The sequence below is a fragment of the Pseudopipra pipra genome, chromosome 1, assembly GCF_036250125.1.
Source record: "Pseudopipra pipra isolate bDixPip1 chromosome 1, bDixPip1.hap1, whole genome shotgun sequence".
NCBI lineage: Eukaryota > Metazoa > Chordata > Aves > Passeriformes > Pipridae > Pseudopipra > Pseudopipra pipra.
Window position 1 is genome coordinate 50,700,509 of NC_087549.1, and position 24,278 is coordinate 50,724,786.

General features: G+C 42.0%; 1 protein-coding gene across 29 annotated transcripts in view; it reads right to left on the minus strand.

Moving 5' to 3' along the window:
- Positions 1-24,278, minus strand: part of EPB41L3 (erythrocyte membrane protein band 4.1 like 3) — a 141,621-nt gene that overhangs the window by 70,225 nt on the left and 47,118 nt on the right. The window contains exon 1 of one of the 29 annotated variants that reach the window (XM_064656218.1): positions 23,063-23,176. The exons of the other annotated variants lie outside the window; for them this stretch is intronic. The gene's annotated coding sequence lies outside the window, so the exon portion shown is untranslated. Of the gene's footprint in view, positions 1-23,062; positions 23,177-24,278 lie in introns of those variants that run through there. 29 annotated transcript variants of the gene reach the window in all.

Here is a 24,278-nt window from a genome sequence, read left to right on the forward strand (position 1 = left end):
CTGATGAGGAGAGCATATGGAGAACAATATTGCTGCAATGAGCAGTAACAGAAATGCCAATATATGTTTCAAGAAAAGAATACACACCAGAACTCCACCTTCTAAGCTTGAAATATAAACTGTTTTCATCAAACTGCCTGAAGCCTCAGCTCATTTCATTCCAGTTGTGTTCCTTTTTAGGAAAAGAACCATTTTCTGTTGATCCATTTTAAGTTGGGTGAGTTTTGCCCTCATGTGCAGGAGGCACCCAAGCCACAAATATCTGGTGCAGGGACCCCGGGAGTTAAAAACAGCTCTTTCTTGACCCATCACCATCCTTCAGTGCCAGCCAGGCCTTACAGAGGAGGCATCTCCCTGGCACTACAGCTACTCCAGTGAACACCAACAAGCCAAAGCAACTGCAAAGATGTGTCCTAAATGGACATCATTGGGAAACAGCCCCAAAAAGGGCCACTGGATGCCCCCTCCCAACCACAAGCTCCTGTCACCCCCCTCATGCCAGCACCAGTGTAATTTTGGGGCCTGGTGGCTCAGCTGGGAAGGCTGAACCTCACCACCACGCAGAGGGAGAAGCAGCATTTCTCCTTCCAGCATCAGTGGGTGCCCCATCTGTCTGACATGGCTGTGAGGCTCCAGCCCAGCAAGTGCAACCCTTATAGTTCAAGGCACAAACACACCGGCTGTACTGAGAGTTTAGCATCTCACCCTAAATGTACACATATAAGCATAAAAGCATTAGAGTCTGCACATAAAAAAAAAAAATAAAAGAAAGTCAAAAAAGTCATAACAAAAGAGACAAGAGGAAAACCAAGAAAGGCACTGAGCATCAGAGTGAGGTGCCATTGTGCCAGCAAAGTGTGATCCAGGTTAAGTGACTTAACAGATGTGGCGGCACAAGACATGGGCCCAAACATAAGTGCATGAGGGAGACTGCAGGGAGGGCAGGGAGGTGTTAATCAACAATAATAAAAATGGCTGCTTGGAGGTGATGCAAGAAAGACATAGCATGACTCAAAATATTTGTCTGGTCTGCCAGGAAGGTGCATGATACAGATTTCTTTAAAGTTTCTTGATGAAGATGAAAGAAGGAAAACTAGAGGTAACATCTAAGGAAGGAGTCACGTAATCCAGAAGAGAGAGAGGAGACACCTTAAAACCACCAGACACACCCTTCAGAGGGGACAAGAAGGGTACTGCAGATGTGAAATACCCATCAGGACCCAAAACTCCGCCATCCCAGGCACCTCTGTGGTGGCACCACCATCAAATGAAAGTGCAGCTGAGCATTTCTGGAGAGATTATCCTTCACCTAGCAAGGCTGGGGACAGAAAGTGTCAGAAGCTTTTAAAGGACCCGGGAAGGAGGGGAATATATCAAAAAGGGATTATACACCAAAGCAGAACCAAGGACACATGAACACAAAAGGAAACATGAAGACCAGGATAAAAACTGACTTAAAATCACCAAGAGCTGTGGCAAATAATAAGAGAGTCTATAAATACATAATAAGGAAAACCAGGCGTGTTACAGAACACGAGAAAGGCTGAATTCTTCAGTGTCTCATTTCACAGCAGCTAGATGGGACCAGATAATGGGGGCATATTTCATTTGATGCAAAGGATGTGCAAGGGAAGAACAGAGCAAACCCATCCGTCAGCCAGCTGGTTTCAAGTCAGCAGGAACTACTGGAAACCTCCTTACGGTGCTTGGGAAACCACCATCAATCATCTTTAAACTGTTAACCACTGCCATGGAGATGCCAGAGAGGCCAGGTAAGGTCTAAAAGAAATGAAGAGACCAAACACAGCATCCAAGCTTATAAAGGAAACAGAAAAGCCAGAAATTACAGTGTACTTTTAATACCAAAGTTACGGGAGCACACTGCTAAAGGATTTCTAATCCTGTAAAAATAATGAGATTAGGAACAAAACAAAACAAATAGCTAACATTAATGTATCAAAAATTCATGTCAAACTGGAGTAATGTTTCTTTTGCTCTCTGTGACAGGACATCTGTCCCAGCTGATAAAAAGGAAGTAGAGTAGTACAGATGACAGAGCCTATCTTTAGAAAGCCTTTTAAAACAGCCCCACACGACTTTTTCATGAGTGAACTACAGAAATAGTTTCCATTACAAGAAAAAGAGGATAAAAAAGGTGCACAAGTGATTAAAAACCCCAACACTAGCCTACAGTTAGCAGCATGATAACAACCTGTGAAAATTTATTGATTTGGAGAATCACAGCCATTTGAGGATCAGTGAAGGACAGGAGAGTGCCTGATCCATGCTCATCAACAAACTGGGGAGGTTGGGACACACTGCTGGCATCCTCACCCAACTTAAAGACGAGAAAAGCAGCCTGACAGAAAATCATATATATGCTGAATCCAACTACATTCCTGTAAGGATAATGGCAGCAGGAGTGGAGACCTCAGAAGTTAAAAGTGATAAGGAAGATATGGGTTATGTGTCAGGAATGAAGCAGCTTGAGGGTCTGAAGTCGTGTTAAGGAAGGCGAATTCCTGTCGACACAATGCTGGAGATGTTCTGCCTTCTGCAGCACCAGGGAAAAGTATACAGTATACTGTATTTCAGCTTGGGATTCATATTTTTTGAAAAATATACATCAAGAAGGGAGTAGGAAGAACAATAGCAGCTTTAGAAAATGTGATCTGTGGAAAAAGGTTTAAGGAGCAGGATTTTTTTACTCTGGGAAAGGGAACAGAAAGAGAGGCTGATAAGAGCCTTGCAATACATACAAACTTCCTGCAGACAGAAATCAATCAAGCATTTGCTAACAGTGAAGCAAGAACTTGAATTGTCATCAAGTGGGATTTAGAGTAGACAGCATATCACCTGTAATGACAGTCAGGAAGAGGTTATCTATAGTTGTGTGGAGTCATCATGGGACACTTACATACAGACAAATAGGAGCAGAAAAATTCTCTGTTCGCAACTTTATAAAGCATAAGATATTAGAATTTTGTTGATTTTGCTACCCCTTCCACTTGGGTTGGCAACTGTAAATTCAGAAATGCATATTTGCTTCTGTTTCAGAGCACCCGGACACACAGGATAACGTTTTTGTCTCCTGTTTACCTTTCATTTCTGCAGTTCAGTGAAATCACCTGGGTCTGTTTTCCTCTCTGGTTGTGTGGCTTCCCACTGCAATAAAACCCAGAATCACCGCCCTTTCTGCTGCCCTTCCTGCATGCAGGTTTTATGAAGAGTATGACTGACCAGGTTTCCTGAAAACACCAGATCATCTTTTGGAGGTCATAACACCTAGAGCACCCCAAGGCTACCCTAATTTCTGAACAGGACAAGAAAAATCAGGCCACCATAACATGTTTTGGCTCATTTTTTCCTATCCTGCTGATCCAAGCAGCTTTCCCTATGGGCAAACATTGATTTACCAGAGGAAGAAGCAAATTGCATTCTCCTATCAAACTCTCTTTTCAGGTCTGCAGGCATGGGGTGCAGTTGCCACTGCACCTTTCCCTGCATCCAGAGTGAGGGCTGGCTCTGCCCCCCTCATCCCCCACTGCCAAGATTCAACCACCAGCTTCAAAAGCAGGTTTGATCATGGCCACTGTTCATGTCAGTTCCTGCAAGACAGCTCCTGTCTGCAGGAGCACACACAAGCTGGAAAACACACACCTTTCTGGGAGTGCCGAGTGTAACTATAGAAATGCACAGTGATTAAACCCAAAACTGACAGTTATTTCATTCATTAAGAAAATAACAACCAGTGTCACCACCAACACAAAAAATAACCCACCAAAAAACCGAAAAGGTAAAAGGAGAACTCATGAGAAACACAATAAACTCCTGCTTACAATAGACTTCAGCAAAGCATCTACACACTAAAAACCTTTAACCTACAGAAATACTGCAATTGCAGAAAGGTAAGGGGAACCAAAAATAATACACAAATAACTTGATAAATATGTATGGTAAGAAACAACAGGGAATTACAGGGAGTAGACAGATGTGAGGAGAAGGAAATGAAGGAACCAGTAACGGAGACTACATCCCACAGATGGTGGTCATGAGAGAATTGCATAGAAACACCCTTAATTTCACCCCTCTCCTCATTGCAGTTACAAAAAAACCTAGGCAAAAAAAAAACCCAACCCCCCCAGCAAAACTGCTTGTAGTGTTGTGATTAAAACCAATTGATAAATATTTCATTCAGAAACTAGAAAGGCAAGAAAGACCTCTCAATGGCACACCCTAATTTTCTGCAGACAACTGACTTCGATTACTTGGGTCACATTTACATGAAGTTTTGACCTTTCTAAATTGCTCAGGAGCCAAATGTTCACATGGGGCTCCCTGTGCATCAGTCACTATTTAAAAGTTGCATTTAATGTCACAGAGGCTAAGAGTGCTTTAGGCATCACATCATTAAAGTTCATAATCTCACATTGAGCAGAAAATAGAATGAATTCAAAGTTTAAAAAAAAAAAAGAGTTTCACAAGTTGCTGACACATGGCAGGTGTGCTACATTATCACACTACCCTCAGGCCAAAATACTGTAACACCTGTGAACAATATTTTCTGTTTCATACACTACCTAAATAGACTGTGCTCCAGTGCTCCCAAGCTGGTGACCTGCCTAACCTCACAGAAACAAGGGAATCAGACAGGCAAGGTACAGAGCAGAGCATCAAGCCCATCTCCTCCAAGGGCTTCTGACTCCCTCCCAGCAGACATTTATCTTTCTAGCTCAGGTGATGGAAGAGACTATTAAGTAAAACAAAAAAATGAATTGTAATTTAAAATATCAACCTGAATTTTCTGATTTCCTGGATCTCTTACTAACTAGAATTCAGCAACAAAAACAGTCAATTTTTTGCTTCATTTTACTGAGTAGTGCTTGAAAAAGTCACAAAGGACTGCTCACTGATGAATCAAACCCTCCCCAGCCTATTACTTGTAAAAGCAATGTAGTATTATAATTTTTTGTGGGTTTTTTGGGGTTTTGGTGTTTTTTTGCAGTGACTGGATATTATCTCCCCAATTTTACAGTTTGGAGGGGATTAATTTTTACACTTTTGTAGCTTTGTCTCTAATCCAGAGTGGTTCAGAGGTGGAGGAAGGAAGTAGAGAAGACAGCCATTTGGCAGGCAGCTGCCTAACACCTCTTTCAACTGGCCACAGCCATTTCCATTGTCCACTGCTGCTCCATCCTGGCAAGACATACATCAGCACTGTGGCTGCAATCTCTGCTCCCAGCTCCATACAGGTTCACAGGCATTGCTGCCCTGCAGTATACTCAGCTTCAGGAGGCCACACTGTTTTCCATAAACCTCCCCAGAACTGAGCCTTTTAAGTTTTTTAAGGCGGTCATCATTCATTTCTTTGTGGAGGCAGATGTGTGACACGGGTCGTGCAAGGCAGGGCTCTTGAGCAATGCCTTCCCCCACAGCATCTCAGAGCAGCGCCTGCTCTTCATCACTGAGGAGCTCCAGGTGTTCCTGAACGCTGGATTAAAATAATCAGTAAAACTTCAAAAACTAAGGCAGACACAAAAGGAAGGAAGAAGTCATAGGCAGTGAAAAAAAACCCCAGAGAAACCATCCTGAAACCTAGTTAGATAAAGACGCTCTGTGCAAGGAGAGCCAACATGTTAAGGCTTGGGACAAAAGTGCTCCTACTTCATTTTCCTTTTTTTTTTTGTTCCCTCCTATACTAACACTAATTTTACATCCACTTTTTCAACTTTTAAAGGTATTAAAGGGGACTGATACAGTAAGGCTACATAGTGAGGCATCATAGTGTGTTTAGTCATAATAGCTTTTGTTTTTCTGAAATGGATTATTAATGTCATATTTAGATTTTAATTTCATGGGGATTCATGTCAGTTTTGAACATAAAACACATCCTGCAATACCAACTAATAGACTTTCCAATTTGGAGCACTGCATCAGCAAACCAGCAGTTCTCCAAAACCAAACCCACGGCATCAGACAACTAGCTTTTTATACTTAAACTCTTCTGGGATCCCCATGCTCCCCAGAGCTTTAATTACCTGCTACAGATTACAAAAATACTGTTAATTTGGCACTGGCAGCTAGCCCATGACACCTGTGCTCCAAGTTACACTGTCACTGCAAAAACAGTCTCCCAGCCACCTTTTAAAATGCATTTCAATGTTTTCCCCCAAAACTAAAATACACATGCTAGCAGTCTGCTTTAATGCCTCAGAGCCACCAGCTGTTAAATAATGTGTTGGATGCAAATCAAGATCTGAGGATGCTGTAGGAGCAGGGACTTCTAGGAATGAATCAATCAGAGTGGAAAGGCATGGATGACAAGAATATTTTCAGTGGATCCAGGCATCTGTAGAGTGATCTCACTTAAAATGAGAGAGTAAGCGGGACTCTCTCCCAGCTTCAGTTACACTTTGGTTACATGTTTTAGGACCATTTTAGTTACATATTTCCAAAGCACAGGAAGGTCGCACATATGTTGTCCCAATGCATACTAGTTAAGTCCTGAGGGTCCTTTGCACGATGAGCTCTACATGGAATTAAGAGAAAGCTTTCTGTGTCTTCACATAACATCCCAATAAAGCCAAAAACCTTTCACCATCTGTGCAGTTAAACTATGAGGATTTGCAGATCAGCATCCAATACAGCCTGACAAAGAAAATAGCTATCTTTAAAGAGGCTCTAACCCTTTTTACCTATTAAACCCTGAAATGCTCTACATACAGCTACATAGTAATTACATTATATACTCCTGACCCAGTGTTATACTGGATTATGCTGGCTCTGAAGATGGATGTCACCAGATCTGGCAACTCCTCTGTGACATGTATGACCTTCTTGGAGTTCAGACACATAGAAGTGACAGCAGCTCAGAGAGGACAGAAGGGTTTGAGGCAATGGGGACAGACAGGTGGCTTGAAGTGTCCCCACAAGACAGTGGTCACAAAAAATGGAGGAGGAGATAAAGAATAAGAAAGTAGGAAGTTGCAATAATGCAGCTTAATCACAAAAGTTAAGAGTAAGAGGGAATAGACAGACTTCTTGCAGCAAAAAGAGGAAGAAAAGCTCTTTGCAGCTTTTAAATCATGAGGGTTTCAAAAAAGCAAGTAATGTAAATCTAGGTTACTCAACAGGAATTGAGCATTTAAAATAATAAAAAAAAAATACTCTGTATTGAGTTGATAACTTAAAAGCAGAAGAAAAGGTGTTATTACCTAACTGAGGAACAAATAACTTTACAACCTGAATTATTTCCTTCCCCACATTACTTTTCCTTATACACACCTCTGCTAAATATTTGATGGTGTGTTTTTAAGGCTACAAACCACTAATTTCATAGCTACTAAATAATCCAAACAATCTACCTTAATTTAAGGGAGAATCCTGCAATTCAGAAACAGAGTGAAAGACTTTGATACCAGACCCTATTCAGTGTGCTGAGTTTCCAACTTGTCTCACATGCTAACCATATAAATGCCCAAATCAATGAAACAAGTCCATGAACAGTAGCTTTTTCCATCCTTCCTCCTAATGTTGCACAGAACAGTCTCTGGGCAAGTGACAAAGGACTGCTGTGCATTGTTATCTAATGATGATTTTATGCCAAATTTTTTTTTTCAGTACCCTTCAGGTCACAGACCATAAAATTCAACTTGTTTATATTCCACAGCATGTGGAAGTGTGGGGGGGCGGGGGGAAAGGTAACTGGGTAACAGTCACTCCTTACTGGAAAGATTTGCCCAAGAAGGCATTTATAATTTCAAAGTTTAATATATCAAACAAATTTGATACCTTAGTGCACAATTCAACATTCTCAGAATCTAATAAACATGCAGAAAACACAAAGAGTTACCCTTGCTGCATCATAAATGGTGGCTCAACAACGAAAAAACTTCTAGTAGCTCTGCCTGGTGCTAGATTAACGACAGAGTTGCATTTCACCTCTCCTTCCCCTCTTCTGTTCACTCTTAAGTCTGTTTTCTGTGGGGACACAAATCTCCATGCCAATATTCACATGGCCATTACATCTGAACTAAAAAATGAATGAGGTAATCCACCCCCTCGCTAGATGTCATGAATGCCCCAGGGAAGCGGGACCCTGCAGCTGGGCTCCAACCCACTCTGCTCTCTGTCACCTCCATTATATGCATGAGTTTTACCACATCTGGGGCCACAGAAACTTTACCCCTAAGAAATAATTGTTTTAAAGGTTTCCAAAGAAGCAAAAACTACTAAATCCTTCCCTCAGCTCCAGAACAGCATTAATTATTCCTACAGCAGCAGCCACCAGAGGCTCTCTCTCTTTGGAGAGAGACAGCCATGCAAGCACGCCAAAAGCACCACCAACAAATCAAGCACATAAGATATGTGCTGGATCTTAATTAGGGGGTTTGTCTTGCATACTGACATCAATGCCCTATGCTCCCCTTCCCAGCTTCCTTTGTCTAAACTCAGCCTGGTATATATTTATGTCACCTTTTACCAAAATCCCACAATGCTGAAGTTTCCATGTTCCCCACAGGCCATATATTCCATTGATTTCCTAGCCTTACTGTTAATAAAAATTTTCCAAAATGTCTGACCTAATTCTTCCTATTTGAAATGTAGGCACACTCCCCCTCACCCTGACGACAATGGATACATAACACGGCTTTGCAGCTCGCAGACGGCTGCTGTTCGTCCCTCAGACCACTCTCTGTCTCTTCTGGCAAGTCCTATTTTTAGTTCTCTCTCAGGGTCTTTCTCCTGTTCTCTGTTCTCTTTCCCATCAGTCCACCTTTCTTCCGAGTAATAGCATCCAAACCCTACTTTCAGCTGAAGATCAGCTGTGCTTACTGGTGCTTAACAGTTTGGAAGGAAGGCTTTATACCTGAAAACAATACTTTTCCTGCTAGCAAAAAGCTCAATAATTTCACCATATTATGACAATTAGCAACTCAGTTTTAACCTTTGATCTGTTCAAAATCCCACACTGTTTTCTTCAAACTCGTGCTTAAAGATCTCCCAAGTGGAAGATAACTATCCTAACTACATTACGTTCAACAAAAAGCAAGGAAAAAACCCTCAACTTACTGGGTAAATATTATTTTTTTTTCATTTTATACTTTAAAAGTCCTTTTTCTTATGCTGTGTATCATCAAAAAAGTAAAGTATTTATTGCTGTAAAAGATCTAGTTTCAGTGACAGAGTGCACATGATTTGTATCAGAACAACTGCAGCTCCCTGGATTCAAAGTACATTCATGCCATTACACTCTCCTATTTATTAAAATATTAAGGAGTTGCAATTGGAAACATTTCCAATTTCACCTATAGCTTCCATCCACCGCTGACATATGCATTCCACCTCCTCGAGAAGGTCTTGAGGGCATTAGCAATTTGGCCAGGCTGACCCCCCAGCACGTTTGCTGTAGTGGTTTCACGAGAGCAGAGGACATCTTCCAAAAAACACAGGAACTCGATGCTCTTGTCCGCTTTCAACAGCCACAGGGCCATTAAGGTGACCTGAGTGGCAGTGCTGGCAGTGTCGTAACTTATTAATAAATTGAGAGCAAGCTCACATCTGCTAGGAATGGAAAGTCTAGCCTACCTCGTTTTACGGTCTCTAGCTGAGTCAAGTACATTAAAATACGTATTACTTCTGTCTACCTGTCACTTCTTGTAATATGCTTAGGTGAACCCATGGCTGGAAGCCAGAGCCCAAACTGTTTCAACACAAGCAGTGCTTTTGGGGAAAAGTTATTTGCAACATAAGTGTCAGGTTCCTCTCAGTATGCTGGTAAATGTATGCCTCAACCCTTAACGAACCAAAAGTTAAATCATGAGGAAAGACTGCAATTTCAGCTTAATCTGTGAATCATAATACACTCATGAAATGAACTACATGCTCTGCTTGTAGCTCATGCTCCAATGAGAGAAATGGAAAAGCCAAAAGACTGATTGAGGCTGATTCCTTTAGCATGTATGTTAAAAACAATTTTGATATTGGTTTCTCAAGAGGGAGCAAAACCCCAGCCTACATTACACCACTAAGGAGAATATCATCTCCTACCTTTGGTACTGACAGTAAATGTGCCATGGGGACACAAAGCCACAAAAAGGGCTGACAGGCCAATATAGGATATTGCTTCATTCCAACCCACTGCTAGACAATGGCTGGCATTCAGACAACTGAAAACTTGCAGAGAAGCTAGTTCAAGCTGGCTTAAGTGGATGCAAGTATGGACTTGGATATTTAGGAGTTCTTAAGAAGAAAAGCAGCTTGCAGTATTTCAGGGTGGGGTTCTGAGACTTTCTTTTTTGTCTAACACATTAGTGCTAAATAAGACCAGGAATATGGCAGGGTCATTTGTGCTCAGAACTGCATCTAAGCCTCAGAATTACAGCTGTAGTTAATGGGTTTTCCAAGTTGGGGGGAGAGGGGAGGAATCAACAAGGAAAAAGGAACTCTAAACCAAAACCACTTAGAAAACCCCAGCAGCCTGCAGACTAAGCAAGTTAGGGATTCCTTCTCTTGCTCACACACAAGTATACAATCAAGGGCACAACTTCCAAAATACATATATTTGAGGTTCTTCCTCGTTTCACCCCATTTATAATCTTTTACAAGCTCATAAAAGCATGCTGCCTTCAAAAGCATGAGGGTTTTTTTATTTCTTTTTATTTCATCTCCAGTTCAGCACATGGATTGACCTGCGCTGACATAACCTTAAGTAAAACAGGTTCAAGTATGCATTTTCACCATCCCTAAAGAGAGCTCTATTTTATTAGGGTTTTTTTTCTTTTTCCTCTTCCTCTGCTCACACTTCAGAAGAGAGGAAATGCCTGCTGTGAATTCTTGTCCAGCATTTTAAATACCACATGAAACGCTTTCTTTTCAATGCGAGACAGCTTCCCATGCAAGCTCTCCAAGACCAAGGGGTGTAAATACCTCTGTCCTTCCTCAGTGAGTGGGAAGCAGCTGGACCAGAGAGGGAGACCAAAGGCCCTACATGCCACAGCACCTACCCAGCACCCATGCTCATACCAGCAAGGACAGAAAACACCATCGGCACTTCTCTCGACCACCCAGCTCCAGCTGTAACCAAAACTGGCAAGCACCCCAAAAATACGATTTTTTTATATGAAAATCATTCAGTTATTTTTAAAGCAACAAACTATACTACCCTATACATCACAGCCATGTGTTCATTATGGAATTATATGCAGAAAAGCTAAATTATTACCTTTTTGCAACAACCTTGGTGTTGTAACACCCAGAAATCTCATAAGAGACAGTTTTGTAACTTATTAAACTAAATACGTTTTTGTGTTCTACAAGGTTTCATTGTTAAGGAAGATCATGTACAGCTATAAAACTATGAAATGTATTATAGATAATGCCACAGGTTCAAATCAGTTCGATTGTAATGGAAATGATGATTCTCTTAGTTTATTCCTTTAATGTTCAGGACACAGCAGTCTGCAAGGTACAGCAGACCCATTACTGCAGCTGCATAAAAGGCAATTTCAAAATTCACATAAAACAGAGACAAATCCAAACTTCTCTATTTAGGCAGTTACCTTCAATAGAGACACCAAGTCATTATTGCACATCTGTTTTAAACACTCTTCATAACAAAAGGTCTGGATTTTTGATGTATGTTTTGTGGGCTGGTTGGGGTTTTTTGATTGCCTCTGGGTATTCGGGCATTTTTTTCTTGTTTGGGGTTTTTTTGGGGGGTGGTGTCTTTTTTTTTTTTCCCTAAAAGATGGCTCATGTTATCATTCTTTGTCCTCTCAGATACTGTAGCATGTGAGAAAGCAGATTTGTTAAGTCATGTATGCACCTAGTAAGTTTAAGTCTGGCACACATCCCTTCCAACTCCTCCTCATTCAAACAAAATTTATATAGTGAAAAACCTGTACCACAGAAGAAAAAAACCTTCTATTTTGCTATTTTCAGAACAGAGTGAATGTACTTGAATGAAAAAACCTGAACTTAGTTCCTAGAAAAATGACAGAAGAAGATTGATTGAGCCTTAACACTGTGTTAGCTGTAGCTATCCTAGCCATTTGTACCATTACTAACCTCGGCAGCGGTGCCTGACCTCTGCAACAGGATTTATAGGCACCCTGAGCAGATGCTGAACTATTTCCCAACGTATCGCTTTTAAAGGCAAAAGGATGTGGAACTTTCTTCAAACTACTAATGTGGGTCTGCAACATAAGGTACAGCATGCTTACAAACCCTACACTCCATGGCATGGGTTTTTGAACTTGTTTTAATTCACAGGTCTTGGCAGGCAGAGGCAGCGTGCTGTTTGGGACCAGAGCAAAGCCAGTGCAAAGCATGTGGACGGCAGGACCTCAGCCCAAATATTTCACTGTATGGATCTCCTTCTCTCAGGCCAATGCCACTCACCTAATGTGGACATGGGTGCATCCTTCTCTCCTGGTTTATATTTATCCCTGGCCCACGTGCTGTTTTCCAACAGTAAACACAATCTCACCAGTGCTCAGGACTCTGAAACCAAAGAAGGAATTTTTCCCCAACTCTACACATACCTTTTCACATGTGTGAGATGTTAAAATGATACAAATTGGGTTCATGTGCCAAGGAACAAAGGCCTGGAGTTTTTGAATGTTCAAAGCCAGCATATGTCTAGCCTTACACTTATCTTCTATATGTACTTTGCCTCTCTGAAGCCTACAGCACAGCTGTCATTAACAGTCACCCCTTCTGCTAACACTTTCCTTAATCCCTAACTGACTTCCCAGCCTATAATTAAACTTTCCAGCTGCCACACTCAGAGATGGCACCAATATCCATCATTTATTTCTAAGTAGTCCCTAGAAAGCTCTTTTTCCGATTTCCAAGGCCATGGGCTAGGATCAAAGCCTCTTACACTTACAGGTTTTAGGCTAAAAACCTTTCATTTGCTTACAAATTGTCCCATCTTTTACTAGGGAAATTAAATGGTCAAGTAGTATTATCTCAATAATTGAACTCATGCATCTTTATAGTGTCAATAAGTGGAATGCAAAGAGCTTGAAAACCGATGGATAAACACTGCATGTGTTTACACGTTTTGTATGGAAAACACACCAGAAAGAGCTGCATAATCAACATCATTTACAAAGCTGTTTGATCCAAGCTCTAAGTTTTAATTGGAACTCTGTGGCAAAAGAATTAAGATTTGGAAAGACCACCTGAATAGAAGTAATGAAAGGCCTAATATCTAACTTTAGATTGCAACAGTAAATTGGGGTTAGCACTTCAGTCTTGAAAAATCTGTTTCTCACATTCATGTAAATGATTACTTGAGTAGCAGAGCTTGTTGGCAACATTTTTGTCTGGTGCTATTCTTGCAGTGTTCAAGAGGACTTCATATTTTATGAGAAAATTACTGGCTTCACTGTTGAAAAAGGAAGGGAGAAGATGTCTAAAGCAAATGCTGGAGTTTTTGGTGATGTGACGTAAGACCCTGAAGCAGGTCGGGGCAGTGTAACACCCAGTGCACACACAGTATGGGCTTCAGGACACTCATCATCCACAAGCCCTTCAAATCCAGGGCAAGAAAACTGCACCAGACAGCCACAAAACCCCATTAACTTTTGTGGGTCTCAAATGTTCTGGACATCTGCTGCATCTCTGAGCCCACAAAGCTCCCCCAAACCAAACCTGAAGGATAGAGAACCGTGCACAGCATCTTCAATCCCAGAGCTCTGCAACTCCACGCACCGCAAACTAGGAGCCTACATCTCCACATACTATCTGTTGTAGAGTAGGGCAATATCTGTTTGAGTGCTGAAGCACTACCACTGAGAACAGCAAGCAGACACAAAGTGGGGGCACCTTCAGAAAAGGAACCCATTGGTTTTCAATGTTATCCCAGTGGTTGAGGTTAACAATTTAACAGTAAAGCTTTAATGACAGGTGCAAAAATTCAAAGCTTGGACAGCTATGGCTTGTTCCTAGCAGTAAGGCAATAAAGTTCAATATTTTAAGAGAAAATGAATACACTTTCAGTTACATCTAAACTATGGGTGAAACTTTTCTCCGTCCTTACATTAAACATATCATTTCAAACGTGCATTTTGAAGAGTGCACATGACACTCTTAGGCTTCAAATACGTATGTGTTGAGAGGTTAGGAGAACATGAAAACAGTGTTTCATTGAAACCCGTTTGTCATTTTTAATCACAGGATAACTCTAGAAGAGGTGTGACTGATGCAATTTAAATTTTCACCTGACAAACTGAATTATTCATCTTCGTGGTGCCTACGACAAAAGACCAAGCAGAACAGTCAGTCAGTCAGTCACCAGCCCCAGGAGCTACCACGGAAAATCCTTGAGAAGGGGAAGTTGTGTCTTGCAGCTCCTGAGTGTGAAGTCCTGCTCCTCCCAGGCACTGCAGCCAGGAGGGCCCGAGACCTTGTCCTTGTTCCCACTGCTACCTCCTACCTCTGGTTTTCCAAAGCAGAGGAGGACCTTGGGCAGCCCCACTGATAAGAAATGCTGTGGTTTGCAAGGAAGGTGACAGAGAAACAAAGTTAAGGGCTTTATCTGCAGCTGGAAAGAGCTGTTTGTTCTGTACTTGTGGCTCTGGTAGGGAGGGCTAAGGAGCCCGAGGAGCTTTTTACTCATATCTGAACGAAAGCCTCACCTATTGCTAGTCACTATTTCATTTGCCTATGGAAGGCAATAAATATTCCAAGCTCACACTAAGTTTTCAAGGAGTTGTCTTTTTCTAACAGAGCGCACTTGTCATGATGCCTTGTTACTCCAGTTCTGGAACACACCAGAACCGTTTTGCAGAACTGTTATCTTCAATGCTTTATATTATTCTTATACACTAATTTTGTATCTCTCTAATATGAGTGATCAATAGTTCCCTTCTTATGTGTTTAAGCAGAGTTCAGAAAGAAATAAAGTTCTAAAAATTTCCACAGTTACTTAAAATGGGATTTCCATACACCACAATTTCAGAATACTGGGATAAATTAGAACAGGTTATCCAAGGTCTTAAAATGAGGGCCAAAACCAGGATTCCTTGCCTGGGAACCTAAAGATGTTGGATTAAACATGCCTCTAGTCAAAGACTGAATTCTGCTCAGCCCACATCTCCAACTAGTATGTTTTCAAGTAGGAAATAATTCTATTCATTATGGAAACTCTTATTCAGACTCTTGTTAATGTTTTTGCTATTCTTTCTGAATTTCTGGACAGTTTATTTCAGGCTCAGCAGCCAACATTTAATTAAGAAATATTTAACCACTAGTATTTCTTAAACAATGTCACGTATGCAGAAATAATTGCCTATCACATCTACTTTACAAAATCAAAACACAGACAGTGGAAACCAGATACAAAACACTCGCCTTCAGCTGAAATAGTTTTGTTTAGAAAATGAACAGACAGTGTAGCTCCTTGGCTGAGACCTTGATCTGTTTGCCAAGTCCCATCCTGCAGATAATTCTTACAACATTCCCATCCTGCAGAAATTATTCTTCTTACAACATTCCAGGTGCAGAGGACACTATGAAGGAAGCACACTCACAATTATGCAGGTTAGGAATAATGATAGCCTTGGTATACCTTAAAAGAAAGGTAGTAAAGGATTTTCAGCGAAGTACATAATGCAATATGTAGTTAATGTATCCATTTTAGATTGGAAGCTAGAGAACGATGGATATCCTATGACAGTTAGTTACTTTAGCATATGATAGTTTGTTGCCACATCTTCTATTGCATGCCAGCACTTTTGTTACTTAAAAAAAAAAAAAAAAAAAAGAGCACAGCAAGATTTCTTACAAATCTATGGAGATATCAAACACTTGTATAGATTTCCACAAAGTGGTTAAAAAAAGGAGGCATAGCTACACTGACAGCATTCTTCAAAGCAACATCACAGGATCAGAAGGTCATGGGAGGGCATCTTTTTTCATACCAGCTATCTTTCTTTTAGATAGAAGAAACACAGGCAAGAGTTAGAAAGGGGCGCTTCGGGTGATGGAAAATGCAGGACACAGGGAAACAGGAAAATAAAGTGCAGTAACCAAACTGCTACTGGGGTGAGGCAAGGTGATTCAGAACAATAAGAGATGGGGAAAACACAACGATCATGTCTGCACAGCAGATTGGTAAAAACAAAATTGGAGCCAAAGAGGGAGGCAGCCGAAAGCCAGGTAAAGAGTTCACTTTAATTGAGACACTCCTCTTACAGAAGCTGCTGACATCCTTCTGGTCAGGGTAACCATCCTGCCTCCACGGGTAACCCCAAAACCATGCAGTTTGCCCTGTACTGGCAAGAGACATTTTATGTCTGTTCCTTCAGAACAGCAGTGGGAAGCTGGTAAAAATTTAAAAAGAAGGAACTTTTTTATTTTTTCAGCTCTGCATCCCTAATTTAATCACTGTCCCCTCAGGCTGAAAAAAGGACTGGCTTTACTGTTCTGCAGCACTATGTTGGCAGAGATGCTGCACAGTACAATATTCATGGTTTATATATGATACAAGTGTAAGAAAAACAGTCTTGGGTTCACACAATGAAGAACAAGTCAAGAAATCTGAGTCACAGAACTAGTAGATTAGGATAAAATACTTTCAAACTTTAAGTGTGAAATTCTGGATGGTTTGGCTTCATGAAAACTATGGTCAGTGGGTAACAGATTAGAAATAACAACCTCAGCACCAACACTTAGAAGAATAAGGTAGGCTTTTCAAGTAAGTTTAGTTTAGTTTAGTTCTCAAGTAATTTAGTTCTCAAGTACTTTAGTTATATCAGCATTTCGCCATCACAATAATTGTGTGGCATATTTAGTTATGTGCACATAAAAGTAAGTAACATTGTTTATGCAGACAGAATATATTTAAATATATTGATGAAGGTGATGGGCACTACCTTTTCTCCCTGCCTTGGACAACCAGTGATGGCAGAAGCACTGTCTGCTGGCTCTGCTTCTCCATCCCATTACAGGTGTGAAAGGATTTCCAAGATCAGAATAAACTATGAAAAATCAGTTATTCTCTAGTTCTTGAGAGTGTCCTTAAATAGGGTGGCATGAGAAGGGTTGTGAGTCATGGTTATCTTTTTTACTTTTTCCAAATATCTACTATAGCCCATGAATAGAATGATTATAATCTACAAATATGACTAGTGGTATTGAGGGCAGGACTGAACACAGAATACAAGCCACTGTCATTACCAGATCTAAACTGGTGTAGAGCCTGTCCACAACCTCTGTTGGCTGCACTTAGCACGCTATCCCTACAAGTCACTGACGAAACCCCGACAGAGTGCTGGCACAGTATTAAAGGATCCTCCTAATTGCCATGCCTCAAATTCCAGCTCTAAGCTTGCTAAGAGAAAGTCTGCAAAACTCTTTAATAAATCATAGAAATCAGAGATGGAAATTAGGTCATGTCACCCACGTCTCCTATCCGCACTGTGAGTTTGTTACCCATACATTGCTGCTGAGTGCTCTGTCTCGACAACTCTTAAATGATTCAACCGCTGAGGTTTCTCCCAATTCCCCAGGCAAGCTGTTACACAGCCCAGTGAACCTTACCATCCATGTACTTTTCACTGACCAGCTTCATCCTCTCCACACCAGTTTTTCCTTGGTCCCATTTTGTTTTGTTCCTATTTTTATCTCACTCCAACTCCCTCCCCAAATCTGCTCTTGATGCTACTTCAACCACCATCCGGCAAAAATTGTTGCTCAGGAAACGTTCTTCTGCCTCTCCTGTAATACCGCTGTAGTGTGCTGCTATTTTTAGGAGAAGAAAGGAGGTGGTAAGGGAATGAAAGGCTGCCAGCTCCAGCTGTACAAGAATAATGCTCCAGTGCGAGGAAACTACATTACAGTGTTTCTCTTCAAGCACATATAATTGACCAAAAACTTATAGCCTTCTGGAATGATCCAAATGGGAGAGACAGAAGAAATGGAAAAGACAAATTCCAACATTAAAAAAAACCCTTGTCATCTCACTTCACCTTTCAACCCTGCAGCTGGGCTTCTCCTTCCAGGGCTGCTCTTGAGATTTTATAACGGCATTTTCCTAGTGAGACACATGGTTAAAGCAGTCATGTACTGTCATTATCCTAGAATCACAGAACTGTTTGGGTTGGAAGGGACCTTAAAGATCATCTAGTTCCTACCGCCTGCCATGGGCAGAGACACCTTCCACTAGACCAGGTTGCTCAAAACCCCATTCAACATGGCCTTGAACACCTGGCTTTGGACAATGTCCTCTGGCACATGATGAGATTCTTGAGGTGTCCTGCACAGGGCCAGGAGTTGAACTCAATGATGTTGATGAGTCCCTTCCAACTCAGCATATTCTATGATTCTATGTTTTCCAGAGATGGGACATTCACAACTTCTCTGAGCAACCTGTTCCAGTGTCTCACCACCCTCACAGTAAAGAATTTCTCCCCAATATTGAATCTAAACCTGTCCTCTTTCAGTTTAAAGCTATTCTCCTATGTCCTATCACTATATGCCCATGTAAAAAGTCTCTCCATCTTTTCTGTACTTTCCTTTAACCACTGGAAGGCTGCAATGAGGTCTCCCCAGAGCCTTCTCTTCTCCAGGCTGAACAACACCTCTCTCAGCGTGTCTTCATAGAATGACTGCTTCAGCCCTCTGATCATCTTTGTGGCCCTCCTCTGGACCTGCTTCAACAGGTCTACACCCTTCCGTGGGGACCCCAGAGCTGGACACAATACTCCAGGTGGGGTCTCATGAGAGTGCAGTAGAGGGACAGAACCACCTCCCTCGATCTGCTGGCCACTCTGTTTTTGATACAGCCCAGGATGCAGTTGGCTTTCTGGGTTGTAAGAATGCATTGTCGCATCATGTTGAGCTTCCTGTCCACACACACCCTCAAGTCCTTCTCCTCAGGGCTGCTCTCAATCCATCTCTCAGCCTGTATTTGTGCTTGGAATTGTGCAGGACCCTTGTGAAGGACCTTGCACTTGGCCTTGCTGAACTTCATGAGGTACATCCAGGCCCACCCACCTCTCAAGCCTGTCAAGGTCCCTCTGAATGTAATCCCTCCCCTCCAGCATGTCAATCGCACCAAACAGTTGGGCATTGGCAGCCAACTGTGTGGTGTGGTTCACTATAAAATGATCAACTGAGAAACCTGCTTACAACAGGAGGGCACTGTGCCTTAGGCCAGACCCTTAAGAGGAAGTGAGACCTGTGTTTTACACCTGCATCAAGACAAGGTGATGTGCTGACCTTCAAAAAGGCAGCTGCCCATCATTCTCCAACCTCCCTGGCAATGCTGGTGCCAGATACCCCATACAAAGGGCTCTGTGCAACCAATGCCTGGACTATCAAGATCATCTGGCCAAACTAAGAAGACCCTGCTTTCCCGAGTGCACAGTTTTATACATCAACCACTACCTTTACCCTTATCAAACCTCCTGTTTACTGATATGAAAGGTTAAGAACCACTACTGGGATCAAAACAGAGGTACTAGATTTCTTGATACAAATAATTCCCACAGGCAAGTGGCAGTGTTTCTCTATAGAGATGCATATGTCCATGTACTGACTCCAGTGTATCTGTGGGGCACCCTCAGCAATCACACTAGGGAGCACAGGGGCTAAGTGCTGCCTCTCCCAACACTTGCTCTGCAACAGCAGTAATTTAATTGAAAGAAAACAGCGATAAATTCAGTTTACCTGGTGAAGTAATCATCTCCAGGGTCCTTAGAAAGATTACAGCTTCCTGACTGAAGCTACAATTTGGTTGGGTCAGATTTTGATACCTCTATTTAAACTGAATTGAGCCTTGCTTCACAGATAGGCTCACCGATTTCTGTGGGAAGACTGGCAGATTAAGACACTCCCCGACATGAGTCAGGGTGCAAGAACAGGTCTCTCAGTTAGCATAAACATATGTTTCCTAGGTCTGGAAGAACTGAGTAGTTTTTTTCTTCCTTCTTCTGTTCTTCACAGCCTGTTTACGTCTGCTGGCTTATTAAACAAGATTGTATTTGCAGCCAGTATGTCCTAGGAAACAGGAGGTGTTACACATAATTGCCCTTAGATTCATAAGGAGTAAACAAGGTAACCTCCACCAGGGAGTCCTCCTGCTCCATTGCTACCAGCAGCGTGATGTTCCCTGGCTGCCATGAGCAGTGTCACCTCCTGCCACCAGGGAAAGGGCTGCTGGTGCTCCCCAGCACGTGGCTGCCTCCCAGGATTTACTCCTCTCCTCCGGGGAGGTAGAGAGTGCTGAAGCTGAGCCACTGCAAGGGATGAAGCTCTGAGGAAGAAGAACATGAAGGAATAATCCCAAATGGGGAGGAGGAGAAGGAAGCAGATGCTTCACCACCTTCCTGAGTAACGGGAAGAACGGACAGTGCCAGAGGCTCCTGTCCCAGCAGGGACCCCACCAAGGAGCCCAAAGAAAGGGGCACGCAGCCAGTGACAGCAGCTAGGGAAAAGGGATATGTGGCAGGAGCAATAGGCAAGAGCCTGACTGGAGGAGCAGGACACAACTAAAGAGCAGAGCAAAACTACAGATGTAAGTGTGCTTGCTCTGGTGTGACATGGGCCAGGGACTGATGTCTTCCCTATCTCTCTCCCAGGAAGAGCCCATCGATCATCAACAGGGCTCCAGCCAAGAGCCCACCAGGGTCAGCTATTGTCACCCCAAATTACCCCCCCACTTGCTACCTGCAGCCCATCTGGGAATAAACCCCAACCCCTGGTTTAGGAAAAAGGCTGCAGAAAAGCCAAGCGATGGATGCACACTACTCCTTCGTAGTCTCAATTTTAACATAGCCCCAAACCAGAAACATCATTCTCTATTCCATACAGGAGCTTTCTTCTCCCAACTCTCACTTATTAAAGCAGTGCTATGACTACTTCCCTCTGTCACATTTGCCAATAAACATCTGTTTCATACAAATACATGCATGTGAGCAGGTATTCAAAATTGTATCCTGCTTTTTTCTCTTCACATTCCCTTCGCCTTTGTGAAAATATTTATTTATATTCACATATGCTTTCCATTTATTCTAGCCCTTTACTCTGACACATGCTCTGAGTCCTCATTTTCCACATTCCTCTTTAACCCTTTAAACTGAAAGACTTTTCTCAGTGGGATCAAACATCTGGTGGGTGATGCTCATGCAGATTTCAGTACTTCTTTTGTTTCTCAGCTTGCCAACAGATCAGTTTTGACAGGTAGTGAAGCCACTGAAGAGAATTCTCTGTGCCACAAAAAGTATTTCCAAGACACATAAAGGAAAGGGTAAAAATTTAAGAGGTCTATGTAAAAAGTTTTCCCCACACCTTTTTTTTTTTTTTTTGGTTCATATACTTTTTATTTATGTATTACCCTTTTGCATACTGCATCCCATAGGATGCAAATAGATTATTATAATTTCCTTTTTTGCTTTTATCCACTTTATTCAAGAACAGCCAGCTCTGCTGATACAAAGATGAAGTAAAAAGTAAAGATTTCATTTTCCTCCAGAGACAGAAAGCTGACAATTACTCAAATTGCATTATATCAATTACTCAGGAAGGGTGCAGAAGATACCGATTTTGCCATCTATACAGCACACTGTCTCAGATTAACTCACTTGTCCCAAATACTGACCCATTTCTGCTTTTCCACAGATACTTAGTCCTCTGCAATCCTCCCGAGCTTCCTCTGCACCGATGCTTATAGTGATGATGATCAAGAATGGCATGGGCGGGAGCAAAGGGCCTGTAGGTTTTCTCTTACTGAAGCCAAGATAAGTGCTTTATGCTCCTCTTCTCCACTACCTAGGCTGTTTATTTTAAGAAACTGAGATCTTTCTAAAGAAAACAAGCATTTCTCTTTGGGTGTTTTTAGCCAGTTAAAGGAAGAGGAAGTGCTGTGTGTCCATATACACATTTAGACTTGGACCATTCCGCAGCCCCTATGAATGGCTAAAACTGGAGACTGAAAATTTAGAGAAACTTGCTATAAAAACTAGCTAATCTATCATTCTTTCATCTGTGGTTCATCTGTTTAAAAAACTTCCTTTATGGTACTGACTCAAACTGCTTAGTGATGCTTATTTAAGTCTAGTTCTGGGTAACACTCTTATATACTCTAACTTTCACACCAAATAAAAACAATCCATCGTGATTCTTCAGAATAAACTTACTTTCAGCCTAATTTTCAGCTTAGTTGACAGCAGACATAGTTTTCAGCTATATGCATGCATTATATTCACTCGATTAAGAGAGAAATTCTGTTGGGAAGAATTTGCACTTTGAAACACTGCATTCATAACATATGCCTATAACATTCAAACACTGCAGTCATAACATATTTCCTGTAAAAATGTGATAAATAAGATGCTAAACTGTGGTATCCTGGGTCCATGCTATACACAATGAAAGATCACAATCCTGCAGACTCACAACAGCTCTCTCTGCATGGACCGACCCTTCATTTTCAAAGCCCAACATGCACTGAATATACAGAGATTCCCACCCAATGATGTATTTTGATGTAAAAAAAGTCACAGTTACTTTTGTGTTTTGTGTTGAAAATGCTGTAGCTTGGGAAATAAAGCTGATGCTTCCTCTCATGAGAGACAAGTAGTCTTTTATAACCACTTATAAATGGTTTGACGTTTTCCCTCAGACAACAAGCAGTCATTTACTGGTACATGAGATTTCCACAAAACAAGTCTGAATGTCACCCACCGTGAATAACACATTTAACACATTTCAAGAACTTTCCGTTAACTCAAGATCATGCCTGAAACACAAAGGAGTGACATTTTACATATTTTAAGAAAACAACCACGCATAACCCCCATGGAATTCACAAGCATGCATCAAACAACAAATCTAACAACCATAGGTGCGACCATGTTGCTGTGGGACAAACCTCCTATCAGTACTCTTACCTATACTCTTACCCACAGACCCCTCCCCAGACTTCAAAGAAAAATCTGTGAACAATAATTTTTTCTCATCAAAGACTAAATATTCTGCAGATTTCCACTACAGACAAGAAAAGATTTCACCCTGTTTAATTGAAAAATTACATAAGTTGTAGCTTCACCTTCACTTGCTCCTCCTCGGAAGAGAGAACAAAACCCCAACCCAAACCAGACCTCTCCAGTTTTGGTGCAGCTCTCCAGCAGTCAGACACAGCCCTATCCAGTGAGGAGCCGCCAAGGCAGAGGCGCAGGGGCAGGCTGGGGATGGGTGCCACACCCTGCTCCCCCCCTCCCCCGCTCCTCCTCCTCAAGGCTAAACCTGCCCACCGCAGCAGCGGGCTCCCATCGCATGAGCTCCTGATGCGCATCCGACCAGCTCCTCGGTCATACGGGGCAGCCTTTCGGGAGAAAAGGCCGTAGGCTGCGCCACTTAACGGAGGGATGCGACTGCGGGCAGTTAGTCTGGGGAGCGGCACGGGCTGTACTGGTCTGATTAAATAAAACCAGTGTATTTTTAATGCTTCCCGATATGTTTCATGTTCTCTGCTGCAGCAAGCAGGTCTGCAGCATGCCAGCGGCTCAAGGAGCCCTTCTGTTCATGCGGTGCCGTCAGGAATAAACTCCCAATGCTCCTACTCTAATGCGGTGCTCTCGGGCTCTCTTCTCCTCCCCTTATTGCCATGCAGGTCTCATGCTCACATAGAGCTGAAACTTTCTAACCCAAGGAGACCAGCACAGCAGTATTTGCTTATACTCCATTATGTATGTACACACACAGAAGTGCAGCAAGACTAGTGAATTTAACCACATCAGTGATGCAGTACGATGATCTTGACCTTTTAATACTCTATCAAAGGACTCTTCTCCATAGATTTAGAGAAAAAGCATACATTTGATTGCATCTGACCTTACTGGTCAAAGCCTTATGTATTCTGCTTATATTCTTATTTTCTATGAGATTTAGTTGCTTTCTTTATACAAATATTTCAGCTTTCTATGGACAGAGACAAATACTAACAACATTAAAAGTAAAATGAAAAAGGTATCACTCAGCTCACCAGGCTGTAAAAGGATGGATGCACATGGCACACAACTAACCCAGAGCTTTTTTTATTTATTTTTTTTTTTTGGCAAGCGGGCCTCTGACTTGCAATCATTTTGACAGAAAAGACCTCAAACGTAGGTAGTTTCCCTTCAACTTACAAGCAGCATGCATGTTCAGTGGAGGAAATACTTTCCATCTCTGCCTCAAACACGGGCACATGCTGGAGAACAGCGGTGAGTGATAACAGCCTTTACCCAGCACCTTCCTCCTCCAGCACAGCCCCAAGAGAAATT